A 14,973-nucleotide genomic window follows, 5' to 3' on the forward strand; every position below is an offset into this window, starting at 1 on the left:
AGGGTTTCAGGATTGTTGATTCTCTGTTTGGCTTAGTTTTTCGGATCTTTGTTGTGGAGGGACGGCGTGGTGCTTCTGCCTAGACCGCCATCTTGCCCGGGTCTGCTATGATCATTCTTGCACAAGTTTTTGTGTGACATACGTTTTCATTTTTCTTATGTATAAACCTAGTAATGAAATTGCTGGGAAATATAGTAACTCAATGCTTAATCTATTGAGAACATACCAAATAGTTTTCCAAAACAGCTTTATCATTTCCAGTTCCCACCAGAAAATTATGAAGTTTGGGGTATTTTCACATCCTTGCCAACACGTGTTATGGTTTTCTTTCTTTCTTTTTTTTTAAATTATTATAGCCATCTTAACATAGGGGTGGTAGAGGTATCACATTGTAGTTTAGATGTACATTTTTCTAATTGTTAATGATGTTGAGCATGTTTTTATTTGCTGATTGGCCATCTGTATATCATCTTTGGGGAATGTCTATTCAGATCCTTCATCCATATTTTAATCGGGACATTTGTCTTTTTTTATTTTGCTGTGGGGATGATAACCTCTGTTTTGCTTCCCTTTGCTAGTATGGAACTTCCTTCCTATAAGTGACTTGAGTTGAGGGCAAACAGGTCCCAGTATTATTGACTAATCACATCTGGGGTAAAACTTCCATCCCATGAGTAAGGAGTAGGTGGAAGAAGGAGCCCCAGACATCTCTGCAGCTCTTGCCTGAAGTGAGCTTCTGTAACACAGAAGTTGGGGTGAGAGGGTGAAAAGTCCTAGTGCCTACCCCTCTTGGGTAGTAACCATAGCCCTAGATGTGAAGCTGGTGGGAAAGGTGACCCTGTCTTCTTGGCTGCATATGCTTGGAATAAAGCTTCTGTCAGTTTGAGCTGGGGAGAGCAGATATGGGTCATGGCTCAACAAGCTTCAGATTCTCATTCTTCAGACTGAGATTTAGTAGTTTTTCTCAGGTAATATTTCTCCATGTGTTGTATATCCTTCAGACAATTTCCAGAGACTTTATTTATTTTTCAAATAGTTTTTGTCGTTTATGGCTGTTACTCTGGGGAGAGCACCAATGGCACTCTCCATGCTGACATTCTGGAAGTGCTGTCCTGATCCATCTGTGTTTTACACCAAACTGTACCCTAGTATCCATTGCTGTTGACTGAATTCTGACTTAGAGTGACCCTCTAGGACAGAGTAGAACAGCCCCATAGAGTTTCCAAGGCTGTAATCTCTAGGAAGCATACTGCCAACATCTTTCTCCTGTGGAATGGCTGGTAGGTTCGAACTGCTGACCTTCTGGTTAATAGCTGAGCACTTAACCACTGCGCCAACCCGGGTTCCTTATACCAAACTGTAGTGAGTGTTATTTCTTTGTATGTTTCATGTTGAATTGCCTCTGTGTTTTGCTTTTGGGTGTTCCTTTACCTTGTAGGGCCTCCCTAATATTAATTCCTGAATATATCTTATTCATTTTCAAGATGAAGTTTAAACATTGCTTTCTTCCAGGAGGTTTCTTGATTTCTCAACTTGATATATTCTCTTTAATAGCTTAATTTTCATAGCATTTTACTCAAAAATCTCTCAAGATAAAGTTTAAACATTGCTTTCTTCCAGGAGGTTTCTTGATTTCTCAACTTGATATATTCTCTTTAATAGCTTAATTTTCATAGCATTTTACTCAAAAATCTCTCAAGTCACTTCTTGTCTTAGTTTGGAGTTGTTCTTTTTCATCTTTCTTGCTGCCTTTGATTTTAAATTCCTCTAGGAAAGGGCTTATGTTTTATTTATCTTTGTAGAGCCTACCTCCTTTTCAACATTTTTGACATCTGGAATGAGTAACATACAAATAGTTGTCAATGTATACTTTGTTATAAGAATAATTAATGAATAAGCAACATAAAGATAGCTAACTATATGAAATACTATACCATAAAAGCATGCAGCTATCAATCTGTAACTTGCAAGGTTTAACAATATCATATTCTTCCAGACTTCATTGATTCTAATAACAGTTGAGCCATCCTCCATATCTATAAAAATATATAAATTAATTGTGAAGGAAACATTAACAGTATGGTCTTTTCAGTTTGGCCTTAATTTAGGAGGGTATGGTTAAGTTCTTAGAAAAACATATAAAAATGTAAAAAAAAGAAAATGCAATAATTTAAATTAAAATCAATCAATAAGATCAAAATATTTGTTTGAGAAAGAAAGTAATTATAGATTTTGATGGTGTGATTACACTAACTTCTCAAATGAGGACTACAGGCATACTTTTGAAAGCTGGATTATAATATTTTGGCTTTTTCACTATCCTCTTAGTTTTATTCCATCATTATAAATTTCTTCCAAATTTTTAATCTCACAAATGGAAGGGGAAGGATAAGGAGGAGGAGAAAAAGAAAGGTTAACCTCAAGCTTACTCATAATCTCACAATTAAAATTACAAATGAGTACAATAGCATACTTCCAGTATCAAATAATATGAAAATATATAACTGTGTCATCATTTCCAATAAAAGACCAATGGTATTTGTAAAAATAACAAAAATTCAGTAAAACTTGTGCATTTATAAATTAACCTGCCAAGAGCAAGCCAGGGTAGTAGTAAAAGAAATGATGGCTCATCCAATTAAAGGCTCTTGGAAACTGGAATAAAGTATATTTATAGAGCATATTTCTGGGTAAGGATGTTTTGAGTACAGATGAGTAAAAACTGAATCTTGTTTATTGCAAAATATAAATCTTGTATCCTATTGATAGAATAAAAAATCTCAAGGACTAGCCTCATAAATAGCGTCAAAATGGAAGATTACATAGGCTGGGAGATTTAATGATGAATTTCTCCATCCAACATTTATTCATACTCACTCTGTGCTAAAACAACACATAATTATTGAATAATAAAGTGTTATGTCTTCTTACTGTAAACCTAGAAACTAATAGCCTTAGAGAACTTGTAACTTTGGTGCTGAAAAAAAAAGGCAACGCTGGAGATTGTAGACCATTAACAAAATAGCAGAACTGGTTCTGTTCCTGGAGTAATAATCATCCAGCCAATTCTTAACTTACCTACAGTAGAAAATTTTCCCCAAAGCAGAAACAACCATAGAAACTAGGACTGAGAAGATTAGAAAATCTGAGCAGAGATTAGTGATAGAACACAAGCAACATAAAAATAAATAAGTAGCAACAGTAACAACCAGCATAATAGTAAGCTGATAAACTGCAATTTAAGAATACAAAAGAGGGAGAAAAATGCTTAAAAAGTTTATGAAAAGGAATAGAACATAACAGCAAATTGATGGATTTTAACTATGAGTGCAAATCAGAAGAATTGCCTTTGATGCTTCATAAAAATACAACAAGGCATCACCCCTGGTGATTCTGATTGAGAAAATTGGGTTCATGCCACAGAACAGGGGTCAGCAAATTATGGACAGGGCCCAAATCTGGTTGCTATCTCTTTTGTCAAAAAAGTTTTATTGGGACAGAGTCACACATATTTGTTTATATATTATCTATATTTTTTTAACTGTTGTAACAATAGAGATAACATAACATTTGCCAATGCAACAATTTTCATGTGTGTAATTCAGTGACACCAATCACATCAGTCATATTGTGCTGTTTTCATGCTATAACAGCAGAGCTGAGTAATTGAGACGGGGACTACATGGTCCATGAAGCAAAAAATAGTTACTATCTGGCCCCTTACAGAAAAAAATTGCTGTCCCTATCATAGAAGACATAAACCAAACAACCCATTGCCGTCGAGTTGATTCTGACTCATAGGATGATTATTTCAGGTACGTAGTGCTTCTTAAGAAATTTTCATTGTATCTGACAATGAGAGAAAGAACACAAGAGGACAGTTCAGAAAACACTGTATGCTCAAGTGTGTATAATTTATTTGGAAATACAGCATATGCGAATGGTGTACTTCAGGAGCTCATAGCATCTGTTTTAATTCTGATCCTCTAGAAGCGGAGCCGGAGAGAGGAGTTTGGGTACCCGGGATATATTGAGAGAGAGCTTTTTATGAAAAAAATCTGAAGTGGGAGAGGAGGAAATGAGAACAGGTCAAGTATGGATATCATATCTCATAAAGTCTAGGCTTGGCCTGATCTACAGGGGAGGGAGGAGGTTCTGGAGTTGATTTTTATGGCAGTTTTTCTCCCTTGAGGCAAAGTTACCCTCGTATCAGTTATCCATTGGATATAGACTGTTGCAGAGAGGATAGATGGATACATAACTTCTAGACAGGTGCTTTCTGCCAGCTGAGGAAATAATCTAGGAAAGAGGCCAGCTGTGAGGCATTAGCAGTCAGTACTCACAGCAGCTGGATGGTGGACATCAGCTTGGTGCAGGACATCTGAGCAGGGCACCGAGAGCATCTACTACAACATACTCCTCAGATAACAGTCTACAAACTGTCTCCACATTTTAGTCTTCGTCATTACCAAACAGCGCAGACAAAATGATCTTTCCAAAATGAAAATCTTAGCAACTCCTTAATTAGAACTGTTTGCAATTCCTCTTAGTGAGATCTGTTAGGTCATCCATGACCTGGCCTCCCTTGAGCCTCGTTATTCACTCCTGGCCTCAAATAGTCTCTTCTACCACTTACCTTACTCTTAGTTTCTTTCCTAGGAAATAATCAAAATATTTGAATTTCCCTAAAATTGCTACCTTGTCTTACTACCTATGTCTTTGTCCATGCTGAAATCTGTATCTTATACAAAAATCCTTAGATATATATTGAAGTGTTCATTTCCCCCTGCCCATCATAATGAGACTACTCCCATATAGCTGAGACCTAAGATAGTAAATTCCAAATGGCTTTATTTAAATGGCATAATAGAGTAAAAATAATAGCTGCAATGCTTTGCAGTTCTGCCTATCAGGAGGTGGAGACTATTTCTGAATCCTGAATCTTGGCTATTAGAACAGCATAGAACACGATGCAAGTGGAGAGTCAAAAACCACTATCACATTGGGGCTTTCCCTCTTGCTGCTGTTGAAACTTTGAGACTACCATGTGATAAAAGACCTGACAGAGAGAGGATACAGTGGTTCCAGATGTCCCAGACATCATAAACCAACCGGTCAGAACTAATCCGTCAGCTAACGGCAGATACATGAGTGAGGCCAACCAAGATCACTGAGATCGTCCAAGCCTGGCCTAGACCAGATAAATGGTCTAGTTATCCCAGCCCAGACTGCTCACATACAAAATCTTAAGCTAAATTAATTGAAAGAGTTTAATCATAACGCTTACTACATTATTTTATAAATTGATTTGTTTCTGTCATAAAACTAAAACATAAGTAAGGGACTGTCTTTTATCTTTGCATTCCCATTTCCTGTTAGGGTGTTTGACACAGTATACATCACATGAATATTTTGTTAAAGGAATACGTGCATAAGTAAACATACGACACCTAGAAAACCCTTTAGTTATACATTAAGTTTAGCTTTCAACAGTGTTGTAAATAACCAAAGGCTAAAAAAAAATAAAGATCATTACTGAAGATTTTCCCAGGAATCCCCCCACCAAATAACACAAACAGTACAATTAGCATTTATTGCCACTTACTGACATTGTTCTAAATCCTTTACTATGTATTTAATCCTCACAAACAACCATATGAGTTAGACGTTCTTCCTATTCCTATTTTCAGATAAGATAACTGAAGTTTGGGGTGACTGAATCAAGGGCTGGAATTATAATGCAGGAGATTTGACTCCAAAACATGTGCAGTTATTTTTAGCTAATACCTAATTTTCAACACTGTTCTAATTGCTCCACTTTCCTAAAATATATTCTCCTCCAGTCTACTCAACTTGGGAACTGGAACCCCATCAATCTTATCTATTATGAATTGAGTTGTGTCTCCCAAAAAAGTGTGTCAACTTGGCTAGGTCATAATTTCCAGTATTGTGAGATTGTCCACAATTTTGTCATCTGATGTGATTATCCTGTGTGTTGTAAATCCTAACTCTTTGATGTTAATGTGTTAAAAAGCAAAGATGTCACTTTCAGGACTAAGGTGCATCTGACCCAAGCCATGGTGTTTTCAGTCACCTCATATGCATGTGGATGCTGGACAATAAATAAGGAAGATCAAAGAAGAACTGATGCCTTTGAATTATGGTGTTGGTGAAGAATATTGCATATACCATTGACTGCCAAAAGAACAAACAAGTCTGCCTTAGAAGAAGTACAGTGAGAATGTTCCTTAGAAGCAAGGATGGCGAGACTTTGTCTCATGTACTTTGGATGTGTTATCAGGAGGGACGGGTCCCTGGAGAAGGACATCATGGCTGGTAAAGTAGAAGGTCAACAAAAAAGAGGAAGATTCTCATTAAGATGGATTGACACAGTGGCTACAGCAATGGGCTCAAGCATAGCAACGATCGCAAAGATGGCACAGAACCAACGGCACAGGGCTGGGCAGTGTTTCGTTCTGTTGTACATAGGGTTGCTTTGAGTTGGAACCAACTCCATGACACCTAAAACTAAAAATGATGTTAATGAAGCAGGATTAGAGGCAGTAATGTTAATGAGGCAGGACTCAATCCACAGGATTAAGTTGCATCTTGAGTCAATTTCTTTTGAGGTATAAAAGAGAGAGAAGTGAGCAGAGAGGAGAGGGACTTCATTACCACCAAGAAAACAGCACCGGGAGTATAGAGCATCCTTTGGACCGGGGGTCTGTGTGCTGAGAATCTCCTGACCAGGGGAAGATTGATGACAAGGACTTTCTCCTAGAACCGACAGAGAGAGAAATTCTTCCCCAGGAGCTGGCACCCTGAATTTGGACTTCTAGCCTCCTAGACTATAAGAGAATAGATTTTTGTTTGTTAAAGCCATCTAATTTTAGTATTTCTATTATAGCAGCCCTAGATAACTAAGACACCATCTATCTCATCTATTTCTCATAACCAGCAGATATGGTAAAGAATCATATCAGATGTCAGAAAGCATTCAAAAGGGACTTTAAAGCTTATTTGTTCCAATAAATCTGGTTCATAGAAGAAAAAAATTAATAAAAGAAGGCACCTCTTAGCTTGGTGAAACTCTTTATAAGAAACATTTGTAGGTGATGATTATACCTGCTATGTAATAGGTTTTGGGTAAATGTTTATTGTATAAGCTCATTTGTTTATCATCATTAGATAAACAAGGCTACCTTAGTGCCTTCATAAATAAGTGGAAGGATGGTGGGGTGGAAAAGGTACTCTTGCTTCTGATTTTCATACTCTGAAATGTTGCACTTGATCCATTTCCTTCCACTGACCAACACTAAGGTCTTCAGTTGCAATAGCATTTATAAGATGTTTCACTGCCAATGCTGCAGTAATACAAGTGTAATAATTCTTTTGTCTTGTTCTCACTTTCAAGGTAAAAGAGAGAAAAATTGTCAAAAAATCTCAGCAGTTCACATAAATTTAAGCCTTAAACATCTTCCCCTATAACATAGCAAAAGCACAGAACATCATGCTGTATTTTATTGACAATTGTAAATAGTTTTTTTAATTTTTATTTTTAAAAAGCATTTCTCCCCTCATCATTTCCTTTCTCCTGTTACTTTCCACAAGCATCAGGAACAACCTAAGAATACATACAACCAAATATTTCCTCTTCCCACCCTCTGTACCATGCAATCTGTCCTCAATGTTCTTGCACAAATACTCTGAATTAGACTGTGAACAGAGATGACAGCCTTAAGAAAAAAAAAAAAGAAAAAGAAAAAAAAGCTGAAATTTATCTAAAGCAAAGATTCATAAAAAGGTTTCAAATACTGCTGCAAATTGTCCTGGTGAATGGATTTTGAGACAATATACAGATATTCACCACATATGTCTTCAACCATTTATATTTTTTTCTTGAGTCAGTGGTCACCTGGCATTGATGAACTCTGAATTTCACCTGAATACAGAAAATACTCCTAGATGCGACCAACTGAGGCAAGGTGACTTAGTATAGTGATTACTACTACAGTCACCATTGCCTATGGATTTTCTTCTTTCATATATTCAGGAAATATCAGAATATTAAATTAATTTCTACCTCATGTTAGATTTTAAGGTCCACAAGAGCACAGACTGTAGTTCACTGATATATCCCTTCTAGTATGGTGCCTGGCAGGTAATGGGTACCCGGTAAATATTTGTGCAATAAATGTTTGAATGAATGAATGAATTATAAGCTACATTCTGGCTGTTTTCAGTAGCACTGCCAAGTGCTAGAGATTCTTTCTTTCTTGAGTTGTTCAAATTAAGTACTAATTAAGCTTTTTCTATTTTCTGTCATTAAATTAACTGTGGTCAGTTTAAATATCTATAGACGGTGTATTTTGTAGACATTAAAAGGGGAGCAAGACGGATATTGGTGGAACTTAACAACACAGGGAAGGAGACTGAAAAGATATCAGGGAAAATTCTAAGCAGAATGCAAATCAGTAACACTTTGTTCGGCGCCTGCTCTTCTTGCTTTTTGGTTTTCTCATAATTCTAATTCTCCACATTCATAGTCCTCTTCAAGAAAAGTGAATCCTTTATGTCACTTTTAGACAGCCAGAGAGACTTAAAACAAAAATGATTGACTCTTTATCCTTTTTTTATTCCAAGAATTCATTCTCGGTTTTATTTTTATTGCCTATTATTCTTAACATATTCAGCTCTAGATTTTCAGTTATGAATCTCACAGCATGTATTTTTAAAATTCAAATAACTGAAACCTTGATCAAATCTGATGCTCGTACACTCGAGGAATATATATATATAATATCGATTGTTGTTAGGTGATGTGGAGTTGATTCTGACTCATAGCGACCACATGTGATGGAGTAGAACTGCCTCATAGGCTTTTCTAGGCTGTGATCTTTACAGGAACAGATCACAAGGTGGGTTTGAACTACCAACCTTTTGGTTAGCAGCTGAGCTCTTAACAGTTGTGCCAGCAGGGTGGCTTATATATATATATATATATATATATATACACACACACACACACACATATATACGTATATATTTATATAAAAACATAAAGCTTTCTGTTCAATATGAGATTCACATTTTTAAATACAAATTCCCATTGCTTTGATGAAGGGCTAATTGTATTATTTCCAACTTAAAATGTAAAACGAAATCACCTATTAAGATGGGAAATACAATTTACATAAAAATACACTTGAAGAACTCATTCTAAATGAATAAAACTATAATGAATAAATTACCTCTTCTGATATGGACGACTACGTTGACATCCTGTGGAGCTTTGAGCTGAAGTTTGAAAAAAATTATTGAAATTTGATCAACGATTTAAACGTAAATTTTAAGTGTGTGGAAAATAATGCAATGTAAAAAGCTGGTATCTGTTTTCTTTTGTTATCTATTTGGTCCTTTTATCACATATACTTTGGCATTATTACCTATCAAAACAAATAAGAACACTATAATGATTCGTGCAGGGTGATGATACCGTGAGACAGCAGTCATAAAATACAAAAGTAAAAGCATACTTTGGACTTCTGAATAAAATGCCTTTCTGCTGAATCAGAATAAGAATCAAAGCCCTGCTTTGAGAAATTCTGTCTTTGAACTACTCAGTATGGAGTAAATATAGATTGGCCTTATCTGGGTTCAATTCTCAAATAAAAGTTAACATAGAAATAAAATCATCCACAAATATCTAAACCAAATTATGTCATATAATCCTCTCACCTTTCTTCCCTTCCACCAATGTATTAACAATTGAAAGTCATTTTGTTGTCACAAGCCCATCATATCTATGGAATGCAAAATAATAAGCAAGGAACTATATAATACTGGCTAAAGCTTATTTTGAAAACACAACAAATAAAAATAAACTCCAAAACCTAAATTTGAATTTTCTTTGCCAAAAATTTCAGACATGTTAAAGTCACATTTGAACTTTCTCTGCAGGTTGCTATACAGATTTATTTGATAATTACTTATCTGTGAAAAGTTTTAGAGAGAGTTAGAGTTTCAAGATTCTACAATTAATTTTGCCTATAATCATTCTCCATTAATTATTATTATTTACTTCATTTTTGTTACCTCTTGAAGTTGGAGCTTTCTAGTATTCAGTCTTCTCTCACGTATGAAAACCTATTGAGTCCCAGACCAGCATATTAAGTGACTGTAAACATCTACAAAATCGAAGTTTTAAAGGAGCTGAAAACTCATCTACATATCTGGCCTCATTACCTTCTCAATCAAAATAATCCTTGCTATCTCATCTGTTCAGGTGTTGAAGTCAAAATCCAAAAGGGTGGAGTCGATTTTGCCAATTCTATTTCACTTACTACCCCATCCTTAATCCTACATCAAGTCTTGTCAATTTTCCTTCTTTATGTACGTGCTTGTCTCCATCTTCAGCCCCATTACTCATATCCGAGCTACCATCACATTTCTCCTGTACTGATGCAACATCCACCTACACTTCTACGTTCGCTTTTACATTTTCAATCTGTTTTGTCCATTACAGCTAGTGTTATATCTCTCTAAAGCGAAAATATGAGCACATCACTTCACTGTGTAAAAACCTTAAGTTGATGTCAATAGTATTAGGATAATAAAAACAAAAAACTAAATCTGTTGCCGTCAGGTCGATTCTGACTCACAGCACCCCTACAGGACAGAGCTACTGGTGGATTCAAACTGCCAAACTTTTGGTTACCAGCCGACAGTTCTTAACCACTGTGCAACCAGACTTTGATATTACGATAAAAATAAAAAATTTTAACATACGTACAATGCTCTGCATGACCTGGTAACTACTGATAAATTCAAATTCCTTGTTGTGTGTTGCTATAACACTGCAGTTTTTCCTAATAAAGCATATGAAATGTATACATAGTGCCTGTGTGATTATTTGGTTCTTATTTCTCTTACGTAAGATTTTGAGGGCAGAGAGCTTGCTGATTGACTCATCCTCCTTTCTCCAGCATCCAGCTCAATTTGTTCTGAATGCATAAATGAATCACAGGAAAACGGAAGGAAAAAATTAACAAGTTATGCAGAAATAGAAAAACAATAATATTAGAGAGTTCCTAGAGCATGGTTAAAATGCTTGGGTATTAACCAAAAGCTTGGAGGTCTGAGTCCACCCAAAAGCACCTTGGAAGAAAAGCCTGATGATCTACTTCTAAAAAATTGTTGTTGTTAGGTGCCATCCGATCAGTCCCAACTCATAGTGACCTCATGCACAACAGAATGAAACATTGCCCTGTTCTGTGCCTTCCTCACAATCATTGTTAGGCTTGAGCCCATTGCTGCAGCCTCTGTATCAACCCATCTCATTGAGGATCCTCCTCCTTTGTGCTGACTCTTTGCTTTACCAAGCATGATGTCTTTCTTCAGGGGCTGGCACCTCTTGATAACATGTCCAAAGTATGTGAAATGTAGTCTTGTCGTCCCCGCTTCTAATGAGAATTCTGGCTGTACTTCTTCCAAGACAAATTTGTTCATTCTTTTGGCAGTCCATGGTATATTCAATATTCTTCGCCAACACCATAATTCAAAGGTGTCAATTCTTCAGTCTTCCTTACTCACTGTCCAGCTTTCGCATACATATGAGGCAATTGAAAACACTATGGCTTGGGTCAATCCCAGCTTAGTCAAGGTGACATCTTTGCTTTTCAACACTTTAAAGAAGTCTTTTGTAGCAGATTTGTCCAATGCAAAATGTCATTTGATTTTTTGGCTACTGGTCCCATTGATGTTGATAGTGGGTCCAAGTAAAATGAAATCCTTGACAACTTCAATCTTTTCTCCATTTATCATGATGTTGCTTATTGGCACAGTTGTGAGGATTTATGTTTTCTTTATATTGAGGTATAATCCATACTGAAGGCTGTGGTCTTTGATCTTCATCAGTCAGTGCTTCAAATCCTTTTCACTTTCAGCAAGCAAGGTTGTGTCATCTGCATACTGCAGGCTGTTAATGAGTCTTTCTCCAATCCTGATGTTCCGTTCTTCTTCATATAGTCCAGCTTCTTGGATTATTTGCTCAGTTTACAAATTGAATAAGTATGGGGAAAGGATATAATCCTGGTGCACACCTCTCCTTACTTTAAACCATGCAGTATCCCCTTGTTCTGTTTGAATGACTGCCTCTTGATCTACCTACAGGTTCCTCATGAGCACAATTAAGTGTCCTGAGATTCCCATTCTTCACAATGCTATCCATAATTTGTTATGATCCACACACCCGAATGCCTTTGAATAGTCAATAAAACACAGGTAAAAATTCTCTGCTTTCAGCCAGGATCCATCTGACATCAGCAACGATATTCCTGGTTCCATGTCTTCTTCTGAATCCGGCTGGAATTTCTGACAGTTCCTTGTCGATGTACTGCTGCAGCTGCTTTTGAGTGATCTTCAGCAAAATTTTACTAGTGTGTTATGTTAATGATATTGTTTGATAATTTCCACATTCAGTTGGATCACTTTTCTTTGGAATAGGCATAAATACGGATCTCTTCCAGTCTGCTGGCCAGGCAGCTATCTTCCAAATTTCTTGACATAGACGAATGGGCATTTCCAGGGCTGCAACCATTTGTTGAAACATCTCAGTTGGTATTCCATCGATTCCTGGAGCCTTGTTTTTCACTAATGCCTTCAGTGCAACTTGGATCTATTCCGTCAGGACCATTAGTTCCTGTTCATATGCTACCTCCTGAAATGTCTGAACATCAAACAATTCTTTTCGGTAGAGTGACTCTGTGTATTCCTTCCGTCTTCTTTTGATGCCTCCTGGGTAGTTTAATATTTTCCACATAGAATCCTTCACTATTGCAACTCAAGGCTTGAATTTTTTCTTCAGTTCTTTCAGCCTGAGAAATGCTGAGTGTGTTCTTTCCTTTTGGTTTTCTAACTCCACTTCCTTGCAGATATCATTGTAATGCTTTACTTTGTCTTCTCGAGCCATTCTTTGAAATCTTCAACTCTTGTACTTCATCATTTCTTCCTTTTTCTTTAGCTGCTTGATGTTCAAGAGCAAGTTGCAGAGTCTCTTCTGACATCCGTTTTGTCTTTTCTTTCTTTCTTTCTGTCTTTTTAATGACCTCTTGCTTTCTTCACGTATGATGTCCTTGATGTCATCCCACAAGTCATCTGGTCTTCAGTCATTTGTTCAGTGCATCAAATCTGTTCTTGAGATGGTGTCTAAATTCAGGTGGGATATACTCAAGGTCTTACTTTAGCTCTCATGGACTTGTTTTAATTTTCTTCAGTTTCATCTTGAACTTGCATATGAACAATTGATAGTCCATTCCAGAGTTAACCCCTGGCCTTGTTCTGACTGATGATATTGAGCTTTTCCATCATCTCTTTCCTCAGATGTAGTCAATTTGATTCCTGTGTATTCCATCTGGTGAGGTCTATGTGTATAGTCGCCATTCATGTTGTTGAAAAAATGTATTTGCAATGAAGAAGTCGTTGGTCTTGCAAAATTCTACCATGCAATCTCTGGCATCATTTCTATCACCAAGGCCATACTTTCCAACTACCAATCCTTCCTTGTTTCTAACTTTCGCATTCCAATGACCAGTAATTATGAATGCATCCTGATTGCATGTTCAGTCAATTTCAGACTGCAAAAGTTGGTAAAAATCTTCAATTCCTTCATCTTGGCCTTAGTGGTTGGTGTGTCAATTTGAATAATAGTCATACTAACTGGTCTTCCTTGTGGGCAAAGAATTAGCCATTGAAAATCCGACGGCGCACAGTTCTACTCTGACTCACATGGGGTTGCCATGAATCAGAACTGACTCAATGACAACTGGTAACTTAATCATGAGAAATTTATTTCTCCTGAAGTTCATCAATGAGCTCAACACACATTTCCTGGAAGTCGTCTGTGTTATAGAAATTCAGATGCAGACAAAGAACTCCCCCGGTAATGTAGAATATAAACTTATAATTAGAAAATTGAATTGAAGTGGGATATGTTTTAATAGAAAAATTCAAAAGAGACATTGGAAACACACATGAGGATCAAGGATTTGAGAAATAGTTAAGAATTTGACCACAGAAATTTCACTTTTAGCAATTAGTACTGGAAAAACAATTCCCTAGGAGTATTTGATATAGAAAAATAATAAAAATTCATATATAAAGAAATAAATATGCTCTGGTCATAATGAGAAACACTATGGAGACTTTAAGCAGCATAAAGGTAGATAGAAAGTGATCTTGAAATATATCAATGGCATTTTGTTGGATGAAAAAGAGAAAGTTGCAAAATGAATATATGTCTGTGTGTGTGCATAAATTTTGTGAATGCACAGTAAATGATCTAGAAGGTATATATCACATACATCAATCTCAATAACGGTTAAATCCAAAAAGGAAATTTACATGGCAGGTGAAATGTCTAAAGGGGAACCTTCAATGATATATTGTTGTACATTGTTTTCTTGTTTGAATTTTAATATGCTTGATTTTTTTGCCTTTGTAATTGAAAAATAATTGCTTATAAAAATAAATAAAATGTGTTCATCTATTGGACTGGAGGTAAGGAGAAGTGTAGGCATTCCTAGATTTGATCTTAGCCCCCATTTGTTCTTTAATGTCATATGAATATCTAGTCATCTTTTTAGACGTCCAGTGGAAATGGCTTCCAGGTTCAGGAAGACTCATAACCTTGAATACCTGTTAAGCTGCATGAACTTTACATTATAGGAATGGGAAATATTTGAAGAATTTTTTAACAGGGAAATTATATTTACTTGAATGGTGTCTAAGTTATCTGGTGCTGCTACAACAGAAATACCACAAGTCGATGGCTTTAACAAAGAGAAATTTATTTCCTTACAGTAAAGTTGGCTGGAAGTCCAAATTCAGGGCTTCAGCTCCAGGGGAAGGCTTTCTCTCTCTCGGCCTTCTCATCAGTGTTCCCCCAGACTAGGAGCTTCTTGGCGCAGGGACCCC

This window comes from Trichechus manatus, unplaced genomic scaffold (genome assembly GCF_000243295.1).
Source record: "Trichechus manatus latirostris isolate Lorelei unplaced genomic scaffold, TriManLat1.0 scaffold00237, whole genome shotgun sequence".
NCBI lineage: Eukaryota > Metazoa > Chordata > Mammalia > Sirenia > Trichechidae > Trichechus > Trichechus manatus.